The following is a 13,570-nucleotide window of genomic DNA, read 5'->3' on the forward strand; positions in this document are numbered from 1 at the left end:
TGATCCCATGCTGCAGCCCCTGCATGCCAGAGGTCATTCATAGTGATGTTAGGACGGGGTCATCCACAGGCGACCAGGGACATGAACCAGGTGAGCAGAGACAATCTGGAGCAGAGAAGGAAGGCTTCCCGGTGGAGGTGGCCCCTGAGCTGAGCCAAGCAGGGATTGTAGGGACAAGTGGGAATTAACCAGAGAAGCAGCGGGAGAGGACAGTGCAGGCAGAGGAAACTGGACTGTTTTGAAGCCAGATGGTTGTGTGAGGGGTAACCCCAAACACTTCACTGTTGTTAGGGTGTGATGTGGGGGGCCGAAACGCTCTGCAGGGCCTTGTCAGGCAGGTCCAGGAGTGGCGATTTTAAGTTGAGGGCAGTGGGGAGCCACTGAAGGTTTTCCAGCAGGGCCATGATGCGAGGCATGATGACTGTGCCCCAAACAGAAGGCACTGGTAGGGGCAGGCCCACAACCCCCGCTTCCCGACTCAGCCTGGAGCTGTGGGGCGGCAAATTTGTGAGAACGGTCGGTTTGCCTGGGGGTCACAAGCCTGACCCCCTGCCACTGCAGGAAAGCGGCCTCCATGGGGAGCCAGGTCTGGGTCTGACCCACTGAGCATGAGGGAGCCATGCAGCATTGGGTGGGGCTGGGGTTGGGAAGGGAGAGAGAGCAGGGGACCAGCTTGCCAGGCCTTCCTCCGTTAGCGCTGGGCCGCCCGGGCGTGGTAGGCACCGTGGCTGAGTCAGGCTTTCCTGGGACCTGACCCTTGCTGGGCCTGCCTGGTTGGCCACCCTGGCTCTGTTACTGGGCTGTGGCTCTTGCCATCAACACCGACAGAGAGCAAGCCTGCAATCCCACAGCAATCCGGGCACTCGAGGGGCCCAAGCCCCATTCCCAAAGCAACTCAGCTACCGATGTCCCTCCCCACTGGTGAGCAGAGGTGGACACAGGGAAGTGGCTGAGCCTGGATAGGAGATGGTCTCATGGGCTCCCTCCCTCATTGCCCTGATGGATATGAAGCCCTCCAAGGACGCTGACCTCTGAGCCGCAGACTGGGATCTGTGCTCAAAGTCCAGTGGGCAGCTGTCTGGAGCCTCCAACAGACACCATGGTGGGCTAGAGGGGACATTTTCTTTCTTTTTTTCTTTCTTCTTCTTCTTTTTTTTAAATTAAAATAAACCCAGTTTTGCCCTCTAGAGGGCCTAGAGCCAGTGACACCCCCATAGCAATAAACACATCTGGCTCCCAGATCTTGGCTCCTAAGCACCACTCTCTAATGAAAGAACCTGGGACTTTAGAGAAGTGGCTGATTCCAGGGCTGAGGCAGGGAACGTACAGGATGAGTCTGGAGCATCCTGTAGGGATAGAAAATAAGGAAATGCTCAAAACAAATAAATAAATGGGGGGATGTCAGACCCAGGAGCTGGCCTCAAAGAGATTCCCCATGGCCAAATGTGGAGCAGGGTGAACAGGACAGATAGCACAGAAATAAATTGTAGCCCGGTAAGATACATACCCACGAGTCCAAACTGATAGAAATAGTGGTGGAAGAAATAAACAAATAGAGGACACCAGACACATTTTCCTCGGAGAAGAGCTCTGCATAATTCATGCAGATTCACACCTCCAGATCCAGGCTTGGAATGTGAACTGGACCCAGGGACACCCTTCCAAAGAGAGGAACTGCAGAACGGGTTAAAAAAAAAAAAAAATGAAAGAGGGGGAAACAAATTTTACAGTGCAGAAACCCAGCAAACACTACTGTAACCCAAGCTGACATCATCAGTGAAAACAGAGTCAGGAAAGAAGGGATACGTTGCTTGAATTCCAGATCAGGTATCAGCAAACGCTTACGTGGGATTGACTGGTACCAACCGCTAATCTCAGTGCTTTGCTAGTATCTACTTGTTTAATAGTCACAACGACCCTTTGAGGTGGGTTCCACTGTTATCCCATTTTATAGATTTGAATACCGAGGCACAGAGAAGTCAAGAAACTTGCCAGAGTCACCCGGCACATGCATGGCTGGGGCAGGAATCAAGCCCATGCCACAGAGCCCCTAATAAAATGCTTTTCTGGGGGTGCCTGGCTGGTGCAGTCAGTGAAGCCTGCCACTCTTGATTTCAGGGTTGTGAGTTCGAGCCCCACGTTGGGTATAGAGATGACTTAAAAAAAAAGTGCTTTTCTGTTTGTCACTCTCAACTGCCAAGACAGGACATTGTCGCTACCTCTGCCACATTGGGCACCTCCCTAGATACAATCTGAAAGCACTGGTTCTGGGGAAACTGAGGCCACATAACCTGCAAATCTCCAAATACCTCAGTGCCCCATGCCCCAGGCACTCAGACTGGGGCAGAGGGAGGAGAGGCTGGAGATGGGTTTGCTGCCTCCCCCTTTCCCTTGGTGGGCGCTGGGCACTGGAGCCACAAAGATGAATCCCGCCCCTCTCTTCCCTCAGAAAGTTCTCAGCCACAGGCAGGAGTGGGCCTACAGCAGGAGCCAGGCTAAGAGGAAGAGGAGTTGGGGGTATGGGAACCAGAAGGGGACACCTGATCTAGCCTGAAAGGTTCAGGTGGGCTTCCTGGAAGAGGAGAAGCCACCCAAGCTGAACCACAAGCGAGAGTCTGCCAGGTCAGGTGGAGAGAAGGGGCCCCCAGAAGAGTCTGTCCCTGGCCTCCACACTCCCAGACCTCTGAGGGTAGGGCCTGAGTCTCCCCCACCGAACCAGGACAAGCCACGCTCCGATTCCAACACCACCCTAGCCCCTGGCTGTCATGGCATGAGCAGCCCTATGATGCCAGCCCCGCTCTCATCCCCACCCCAAGCAGAGCCTTGATCTCCGACCTCAGTTGTCGCAGCTGGGAAGTGGGCTCTCAGCCCGCTGCCTTCCCCCGGCTCTGAGCTGCAGGGGCCTTGGCAGACCTTTGATACACCCAGCGAAGAAGCCCCGAAGAGGGTAAAGGCAGCAATTAGGAGGGTGCTGGGTGGGGGGTGCCCTCCTTCTCAGCTGCTCCCAGTCCAGGTGGCAAGTTAAAACAGTATCACCGGGCACGGGGCTCAGATTTCCTAATTAATTAGCAAATCCTGGAGGACTGGGCAGGATCTCCGCCTTCCTACCAACCCCACCTCCAGCTGTGGCCCAGGGCCCAAGACAGGGCCTGCCGCAGAGCAGATGCTGCTAGAACAGAGGTTGAGGAAATGAGCGTGGGGTTCCCAGCTCTGGGGCTCCGGGCCTTCACCCACGCCGAGCTTTATGCCCGGATCTCTGGCTCCCCAGAGCGGAGTCCGGCATCCAGCAGGCCCTCAATAAATACATGCTCAATAAACAAATGAATGAGAGGAACAGGGGCCTTAGGACCCAGTGGGGAGCCATCTGGGGCCAGATTATTCAATATCCCAAAAAGAGGTTGGGTTGGTGGGGGGAGTGTTGGTGGGGGGCGTGTGTGACAGTCGCGGTTCCCGTGGGCCGGCTGGAACCACACAGGCAGTAAAAGAGAAGGGATCAGGATTTCTGAACACCTACTATGTGCTGATCCGTGTGCCAAGCCTGAGACCCACGTTGTCTTACTGAAGGATCACAAGGACCCTGCCAAGCATGGATTTACCCCCCACTTTAGAGATGGGGAACACAGAGGCTCGGCACCGTGATCCCTCAGCCAGAAGGTGACAGAGCAGAATTATGAGACAAGGGCCCTCTTGTCCCACCGCCTGCTGCTGAGTGACATTTGGGGGTCTTAGGGGTTCTTGGGAAGCAGGTTGGGAAGAGGAAGTCAGAGGCTCTACTGGACACCTATTGAATTCCCTGGGGGAACCTGGGCATGTTCCGCAGTGTCTCTGGGTCTCGGTTTGTCCATTTGTAATGTGGAGGGCTGGAAATCCGTCCCAGCTGGGAAGAGGGGCTCCTGCCCGCCCCCCCACCATCTGCCCCGGCTCTCTCCCCAGGCAGTCCCCGGCAGCAGGCCCCGCTCCAGCCCCTCGGGGTCTGGCTTCCCAATCCAACCCCTTGTCAGCCAGTTTCTGTCGGCAGAACCAGACCCCGGTTTCTGGGAAGCTGTGGCCGCATCCCGCCCTGACAGGGATGGGGGCCCCTCTCTCCCCCGGGCCTGGGCCCCGTTTCAGCAGCCTCATCACATTCCCCAGTGGCCTCCGCAGCCTGGATGGACGGATGCAGTTTCCACACTGGTCTGGCAGAGTGAGGCGGCTGCATGACCAGGTCTCCCGCTGGGTGGAGGGGGCCTCCCCCCCTCCAAGGACCAGACCTCAGGGTCAGTTAGATCAACTCCAGCATCTGGGCGCAGACAGATGCACGCCACCCCACCCCAGCCCCAGGACGCATCAGCTATGCCCACCTCCCCCAGACTCTGCACCGGCCAGTGCACTCTGGCACCCCAAACCTACCCAGCTTCCCCATCTGAGCTCTCCCCACCCCTACAGCCCCTCCCTATCTCTGCCTGTGAAAACTGTCCTGAGCCTCCCAGACCCAGCCGGAGTTCCCCATCCTCTGAGAGACCTCCAGAACCACTCCTTCTCCCTGAATTGGGAAAAAACCACCCCAGCTCTCTCCCCTGGCCACCTTCAGCCCATGGATGAGTGGAGATGCAATGGGCTTCAGACGTGTGTCCGTGAGCAGCTCAACTTCCTTTCTTCAAGAACTATGCAGTGGAACTGTTACTATCTACCCCAGGGGTGGGGACACTGTGTACCCCATTTGTCCAGGACCCGACTTACATGGGTTGTCCTCTATAACTAGCAGTAGTGTTCCTCTTTGCTCTCTGTCCCCATTGGGATAATAATGAAGGGAGGGGCTTTCCCAGAGCCCTAGAGCTAGCAAGTGGCAGAGTCAGACTTCGAACCCGGCACCTCACCCCAGAAACCTGTTCCTCCCTGATGGGTTTGGGCATGAATGAGCCTAGAACATTCTCCAGGGCCTACTATACGCCATCCATTGCCTGGAGCTCTTCCCCACACCCCTGGCCTGACACACCGGCTTCCTCTGACCTTTGGGCTCATGTGTCTACCCCCATCCCCCTTCTTACAGGTGACCTGGACCCCCTACCGTATTTCTTTCCTACACTTCCGATCCATTGCAACTAGGGGCTCCCATGATGTGATAACTCTCTGTCACCAATGCCCACCTCCTGCCAGTGGCCAGTTCCAGGAGAGCGAGGACAAGTCTGTTTTGTGGCTCCCTGGATCCCCACCCATCTGAGGAAGGAACCAACCAATGGTAATTGGCACCAGGGAGAAGGTCAGGGGTGGGAGAACCCAGGTGGTGCCCTCACAGACTCCCCGGCCTGCTGGGGAGAAAGGCCCAAGGGGAACATCCAGAGTGCCTGAAAGATCAATCCTGTGGCTGCCGGGCATGGGAACCGGGGTGGGGGGGGGGGGACCCAGTCTAGGGCAGGTCAGGGAAGGCTTCCTGGAGGAGGTGGTGTCCGAGCTGACTGGAAGGGCGGGGTAGTAGGGGGAGAACGGAGTGTGTTGGGCTCAGGAGCTGAGGCAGGAGCTGAAGCGGTGAGCGCGGGGCGGGCCGCAGGGGTGGGCGGGGGTCTGAAAGTAGATGACCTTGTTACCCTGCTGAGGATTTGATTTTTATCCTAAGGGTGGGCACCAGGGAGCGCCGCTCAGTGGTTTTCAGTGGGCAAGAAAAACCTCAACATGCATGTTTTTTAAAATTGTGTTGTCCTTTTGTAAAAAAAAAAAAAAATGTGTGTGTGTGTGTATGTGTGTGTGTGTGTTGACTTACAAAAAGAAAAGCCGATTTATTGGCGCGCCCCTGTGGGACCAGAGTCCCTCCTGCCTGGCCCTCAGAGCCGGCTCTTCAGAACGGCTCCCAGGACGGAGCCATGGAGGCTGCAGGTGTCCCCATTCCCATCCCCCACCGCCCCATCCCCAGCCATCTGTCTGCGAACGTCCATTGTGGTGGCCTCTGACATCACGGCAGGGGGCAGCGTGATGTCACAGGGCTCCTTTGTGGCTGAGGAAGGCGAGGTGGCCCCCACCGGAGGCCCCCTTCCCACTCCCGCCCAATCCTATTAAGCATGGGCTGGGGACAAAGGAAGGCGCTTTGTGTTTTAACCCTGTCTGAAGTGAGCCACAGGCAGCAGAGGGAGGAGATGGCAAGAGGTTGTCCATTCCAGAGCCTGCCACCTCCCCCAGCTGGGCCTGCAGGTCCGGCCGTTGGCCCCTGCGGTCACCACCAGTCAGAGTCCCTTGCCAGGCCTTGCACCTCTCTCAGATCTGGGGCAGAGGCTGTGATGGGAGGCTACAGGCAGGACCTCCTCTTGTGTCCCCTGAACAGTGATATGGCCGCCTTCAGCCCGTGAGATGCGGGAGGCCCTGCCAGGGACCCTGGGCTGGGAGAAGGAGGCAGAGTCAGCTGGAGCCTGAGAAGGCAGCTTCAGGGCATAGAGGGGAACCAAGGCCTAGAGAGGAGCAGGCCTCGTCCCCCAGCAGCATCAATGAGCACTTATTAAACTCCTACTGAGAGCCACACTGGTCTACGCTGCAGGTCGTCGGATCCCTGGAACTCTGGAAGGTGGCAGCCAGGACCAACCCCACAGACCTGGCTATGCTGAACAGGCATTCTGGAAGGGAGGCCCAGCTTGGGGACAGCTACGTTCTTCCTCCTTCTCCCAGGAGTCTCTGAGGGAGGAGGGGGGCAGGACTCCCTGAGGCTCGAGCTCAGGGGTCAGAGGGCCTGATTTCCAGTTCCTCTTCTGCAGTGAACTTGCATGCCCTCCCCTCACTGAGCCTCTGTGTACCCGTCTGTAAAATGGGACAAATCATACCCTTCTTCCACAGTGGTGGTAAGGACTGGATGAAATCACGTGAGCACCCTGCCGGGGGTGGGGGCAGGGTGCCTCAGGGCTGGCACCACCACCTCAACCCCCATCCTGGGACATCTGCCCTCAGCCAAGTCCCCTCCCAGAGGGTGTCCCGACCCCCTGAAGGACCTGTCTGGCCCGTGTCTGGGAGGAGGGTGCAGCCGACTGGAGGCGCCTTGGTGAGGTAGGGCAGAAGCTCCAAGAGAGGCTCAGCCCCCACCCCCCACAGCAAGCTCGCCATCTTTGGCACAGTCCTCCGGCATGCGAGGAGGCTGTGGGGGGGGGGCTCCATTTCAGGCAACAAAGCCCCCTTTCTCCCCAGCCTGAGGAATGCCTGGCACCCCTCTCCCCTCCGCCTCCATCTATGCGGGGACGCAGTCCCCAGGGTTCACTCGGTGGGGCCCAGGCTGGGCACTGGCCCTGCCCTGAGCCCGAGAGGCTGCCCAGGCCCTTTACCCCTGCCCCCCCCAACACCCACTCCACACACACACACACACACTCACATGCACACGCGCACACACACACCCGTACCCACATGCATCCCCCAAACAGCCCAGCCCTCAGATCAGAACCGCAGCTCAGTCCAGAATCCCAGGCGGCCTGGAGCAAACGGGTCCACAGCCTGCCGGGCTGGAGGAAGGGCCCAAGCCAAGGACCCTGCCTCGCCTTGGCTGTACCTGATGTCTTTGTGCTTGTTGTTGTTTTTAAAAATACCCTCACTTGGCAAAGCAAAAAGTCACAGCTCCTCCACCCACACCTGCCCCATTTTTTGAATCGTCCCAGCCTCTGAGCCCCTGACTCTGTTCCTACCCCTTATGTTTACCAAGGAGGCTGCAGAGGCTGCAGAGCCCGGTCAGGCCGGGACTGGTGCGGGGGTGTTGGGAGGGGGTGCGGGGAGGGCCGCATGTCTGCGCTACAGACTCTCATCCTGGCCTGGGCTGGGGAAGAACAGGTCTCCGTGGTGAAGGCTGCACCCCTTGTGCAGATGAGAACAGCAAGACTCCGAGGGGAGGAGCCCAACGTTACCCAATGAGGAGTGGAGGGAGGAGCTGAGCTCCAGCCCTGAGGCCCCGCCCCCCCCTCCGTGGGTGGGAGGGATGGTCAGAGGCGCTGAGCCCCCAGATCCGCTCCCAGCCACCGCTGCCCACACCCAGCCCCAGGCCTCAGCTAGGGCAGGCCCAACCTGGAGGCTGGTGCTCAGGCCCAGGCTGTTGCCCTGGTCTTGACCCCTGAGCAGGATCTGCCCCTCCTGCCTCACCCCTGGCCAGACTCTGCCCAGACACCTCAGGAATGTGGGGGGAGGGGGACTTGGGAAAGAGGGGGCCTGGGGTCCAGGGGTGGACAGAACAAAGAAGCCACGTGTCTGGGACTCTCCCTGCACCCCAGGGGGCTGCACCACATCTGGGGGGGGGGTGAGAGGGGGCTGCTGAGGGTGGCTCAGGCCCCTATGTGCTGTGTGTCCCTGGGTACGCTGCTGCCCTTCTCTGGTTTCCCGGGCTGCAGAATGGACTGCAGGATGAGGGGATCGGAGGCAGAGGAGCCTGCTGCAGGCCTGAGGTTGGGACTCCTGGCAGAGAGCAGAGAGAAGTGGGGGGCCAGCCCTGCGGTGGGCTCCTCTCCCAGCCTCCTCACTCAGCCTCAGGAATCGCCTTAATTACAGCGTCAGCTTCCCTGCGCTTCCTGCCATAAACCCAGGAATCTAAATTAGAAGGCAGGAGGCCGGCTCCCCCTTCCCTTCGACCCCCCAAGTCTGCCGGGAAGTTCTCCTGGAGACAGGCCGCCCGTGGGGGGCTAACTACAGAGGTACCCAGGGCCCAGGCTGGGGGAGTCTGCGAGGCCAGGCGGGCCGGTGGTTGTCCACAGAATCCTCAGCCGGTCACGGCCGAGGGCCTGCTGCGTGCCAGGCACGGGGCTAAACTAGCCCTTTGATCCTCCCATCCTGGGACTGACGTCAAGACTCTCTGTTACAGAGGAGGAAACTGAGGCACGGGGCCAGGGTCACCGGGGGTCTTGGTGGCTGAGCCAGCTGGACCCAGGTCTCCCACTCCCAGGCCCGGGTTGGCAGCCTTCACGGAAAGCAGAGGGGAGGGTGGGGAGCAGCGGAGATGGCTGGTCCATCCTGGCCTTCCTAGTGCCATCCTAGGGGCCGGCGCCGCAGGGGGAGGTGGGAGGCGGTGGAGGGGAGGGGGGGGCTGAGGGGCTGCTTGGCAGAGACCAGGCAGGATGTAGGCCGCTGGATTCTGAGCAGAGTCCACCTTCCGCAAGCCTGGCTGGGGCCTCACCCTTTCCCAGGACCTGGCCAGGTAGATCGGGGCTGGCCTGGGGCTCTCTGATGGACAGTGAGGCCCCGCCAGAGAGCAGAGAGTGTGTGTGTGTGTGTGTGTGTGTGTGTGTGTGTGTGCCTGCTTGGGTGTGTGTGTGTGCCGTTTGCGTCTGTGGGTACTCGTGTGTGACATGGAGGGCATGTGTGCGTGCATGTGGTGGGGAAGTGAGGTCATCTGGGCAGAAGGGAGCTGAGCTTGTCCAAACCACTGGAGCCACTGGGGGAGAGAGAGACAGACTTGGGGGGGAGCGGGGTGCAGCGGGGTAGGGGGGGAGGCCTGAGGGAGTTAAAGGGACCAAGGCAGAGAGGAGACAGTGAAAGACAGAGACAGAGACACAGGGATGAGGTGGAATGGGAGGCAGACAGACAGACAGACGGATAGGATGACGGAGGTTGTTGGGGCCGTGGTGGTGAGACCAGGGGAGGCCCAAGAGACACTCCGAGACAGGATGGAAGTTTGACAAAGGAGAACCCAGAGAGCAGAGCACAGGGGCGGAGCTGCCCTGGAGTAGGGGGCTCAGTCAGGGGGGGCTTCCCACTCTGCCGCCCCTGAGTGGGGGGCGGAGGGAGGACCCCTCATGTCTGCTTTTTGTCCTGATCTGTGCATCTGAGATCACCCATTCCTAAGAGAATTTTTTGAGGACCTCTGACTCATGGATGGCAGGGGTGGGTCCACCTGAAGGAGCCAGAGCTCAGAGGCTGGAGAGCCCAGGGAGTGGTCCCTGGGGTGTGCCCTGAGAGCAGGGGGGCCGGGAGGGGGTGAGGGGGGAGGCCAGAAGGGTGACTTTTGGTGGAGGGGCGGCATGGAGGCGACAGTGGAGGAGGCTGGGCAGAGCAGGGTCAGGCCCGTCCAGGGGGCAGGTCCGCTTCTCCCAGCCACATCCCAGCCCCTGTGACCCTCCCATCATCCAACTGCCCTCAGTGGCTTCTAAGTGGCTTCCAAGACCCCATGGGTCCTGCAGCCTGGCCTGCCCCCCCCCCCCAAGGACATCTGGCAATGTCTGGAGACATTTTTGTTTGTCACAGTTGGAGGAGTGTGCTGCTAATGGTATCCGGTGGGTAGAGGCCAGGGATGCTGTGGAGCGTCCTATAACACACAGACCGGCCCCTACAACAAAGAATCATCCGACATACTCCCCACTGCTCTGTTCCCTGAGCATGCCAAATCAGTCCCTGCCTCAGGGCCTTTGCACTTGCTGTTAGCCCTGACCAGACTCTCCCCACATCATCACATAGTTTGTCTTCTCATTCTTCCAGAATCTGCTCAATCATTTCCCCCTTAGAGCAGTTTTTCCCCACACTGCCACCTCCTTCCACACTAAATAAACCTCAGTTTATTTCCCTCCCAGCACTTATGCCCAAATTGTGACGCTCTTGTTTATTTATTCAAAACCTTATTATAGTTTGTCTACCCTCCAATTGGCTGTGAGCTCCATAAAGGCTGGGGATTTGGCTTTCAGCAATACCCAGACGCTGAGTACCGAGTGTGAAAATTGAGAGCTCACTTAGAACAGCCAGAGGCTATTTTAAGCACTTTGCTTAGAACGCTTTGCATATATTAATTTATTTCAGTCCTGTGAAGTAGGCACCATTGGTATGCCCATTTCACAGACGGGGAAGCGGAGGGTCAGAGATGTTAAGTAACTGGCCCAAAGTGACACAGCTAGTCAGTGCATGAGCTGAGATTTGAACCCAGGGCGGCTGGCTTTGGAGTTTCATGCCCTAACTTGATACAGCCTCTCTGCAAATATGATAGCTTCTCGGTAACCCAGACCCCCGTGTCTCCCAGCCCCTGAGAAGGACTATCCCCCCTGCTGAACCCTGGTTCTCTCACCTCTCCCCCCTGCCCCAGATCTGGGGTGTTGCTATCGGCAGAAGTGGGGCTTCTGAAAAGGAGGAGGCCGGAGTGCTCCCCCTCTCTGCTCCAAGCCAGCAGGGAGAGATGAGGCCCTTGCTGGCAGACTCTGACAGGGGAGACTCGGGGACCCGGGCGTGGAGGCTCCTCACCACCAGGATCCCCCGCCACAGCCACAGCTGCTGCCCTGAGTCACTGCTGAGTCTCCCGGGCACCCCGGGAGCTGGGGAGCAGGCGCGTGGCCTTCCTCGTGCCTGCCTGGTGGGAGGGCAGTGCTGGCATCAGGGTGAATCTGAGGGCTGGGCTGAGCCCCGCAAGGGGCCCTTTCTAGCCCAGCTGGCAGGCCCTGATGAAGACTTAAAACGAGGAGGGGCGGTCTCTGCAGGGACAGTAGGAGGCTGTGGATGCCCTGGCCGGCTGGGGATGGGACAGGAACTTGGAAGGCTGCCTGGAGCCCTTTGCTGCCGAGTTCCCAGCTAGGAGGCTGTGCACTCTCATAGTCGACTCCCTGTCCCTCTGTCCACATCCCGGGGCCCTCTCTGCCGGGCTCTCTGATTAATCCAGCAGCCGGCCCAATGGCCCCAAAATGTCTTTCCCTCACCCTGGCCCGTCTCCCAACATCCGTGGACCGGATCAGGGACAGCCTGGACCTGGGACCTGCCAGGAAGTGCTTTAATTCCCCTTCAATCGACCTCCCACGTGGTCAGAGTTCAGACACTGCGCTCCACGGCTGATTTCACGTTGTGCTTTGCCGCTCACCTGCTGTGTGATCTCGGGCAAGTGTCATGGCCTCTCTGAGCGCCCAGTTTTCCCACACAGGAAAGGTAAATAGGGCTTTGGGAGGCTCTGCTGGATAAGCCCTAGAGTGCTGAGCATAGTCTTCAGCCTGTGAGAAATGTTTGACTGCAGGAGCTGTTCTCGCTCTTTTTCCTCCGTGAAGAATTTCCCGAGGCCCCTAGAACACACAGACTGCCTGAGAGCAACCCCCAGCCCAGATATGGCTTGTTTGAGGGCTTCCCAGGCAGGCGCTCCAGATTCTCATCCTGGCGTTGCCATTGGGTTGCTGTGTGATCTGAGCAAGTCACCCTCCCTCTCTGGGCCTCCAGCTCTGGGTCTGAACAACGACCAGCTGGCTTGGATGATCACGGAGAATCGGTCCTGTGAGGACCGGCCCCCCAACCACCGGGTTTGAATCCTGACTCTGACATTAACTGTGACCTTGGCAAGTGACCTCTCTCTGCCTCTGTGTTCCGCTCTAAAGAGGGAACAATAATAGCATCTACCTACAGAATTAAGTGAGTTAATACACGGAAGGGGCTTACAAGAAGTCTGGTACACGGTTAGTGCTCCACAGATGCTGGCCGTTACTCTTAGCTAACATTATCTGTAAGGATCTTTTTTTCCAATTGAGATATGATTGACGTACCGTAAGATCACCTTTTGAAATCACACCCTTCAGTCGTTTTTAGTAGACTCAAAGGTTGTGCGGCTGTTAACACTGATTCCAGAATCTTTTCGTCACCCCGCGATGAAACCCTATACCTATTAGTCACTCCCATCTCCACCCCACCACCCCCTCCCCCGCAACCTCGAATCTACTTTCTGTCTCTGTGGCTTTGCCCATTCTGGACATTTCATATAAATGCAATAGGCAGCCTCGGGTCTGGCTTCTTTCACTTAGGGCAAATGTTTTCAAGATTTGTTCCTGGGGTGCCTGGGTGGCTCAGTCGGCTAAGCAACCAACTGCCTTCGGCTCAGGTCATGATCCTAGGGTCCTGGGACCGAGCCCTGCATTGGGCTCCCTGCTTGGTGGGAAGCCTGCTTCTCTCTCTCCCTCTGCTGCTCCCCCTGTTTGTGCTTTCTCTCAACCAAAAAATAAAATCTTTTTTTTTTTTTAAAGATTTTATTTATTTATTTAACACAGAATGAGAGAGAGAGAGAGAGATCACAGTAGGCAGAGGCAGGCAGAGAGAGAGAGCCCAATGCAGGACTCGATCCCAGGACCCTGAGACCATGACCTGAGCCCAAGGCAGAGACCTAACCCACTGACCCACCCCGGCACCCTGCAAAAAATAAAATCTTAAAAAAAAAAAAAAAAAGGAGCCGCTCAAGGCTCACTCTACTGACTAAGCCAGCCAAGAACCCTGGTGCAAGTTTTTTCTAAACATGTTTTTCACTCTCTTAAGTTATCTTCCCTGGAGTGGAATTGCTGGGTCATAGGGTAACCCCGCGGTTAGCTTTTTGAGGTGCAGCCAAACGGTTTTCCAAAGTGGCTGCATCATTTTAGTTATTTTTAAAATGTATTTTTTTCAGTAATCTCTACACCCCATAGGGGGCTCAAATTTACGACACCAGTCTCAGGAGTCGCACACTGTTCTGGCTGAGCCAGCCGGATGCCCCTTCTGCACCATTTTACATTCCCACTGGCGGTGTATGAGTTTCCAATTCCTCCACACCCTTGCCAGCCGTGGCTAATGTCTTCTTTTGTATTGTAACCATCGTAGTGGGTGTGAAGTGGTATCTCACTGTGGTTTTGATTTACATTTTCCCAATGACTAATGATGTCAGTGTCTT

The sequence above is a fragment of the Mustela erminea genome, chromosome 10 (assembly GCF_009829155.1).
Source record: "Mustela erminea isolate mMusErm1 chromosome 10, mMusErm1.Pri, whole genome shotgun sequence".
Classification (NCBI taxonomy): Eukaryota; Metazoa; Chordata; class Mammalia; order Carnivora; family Mustelidae; genus Mustela; species Mustela erminea.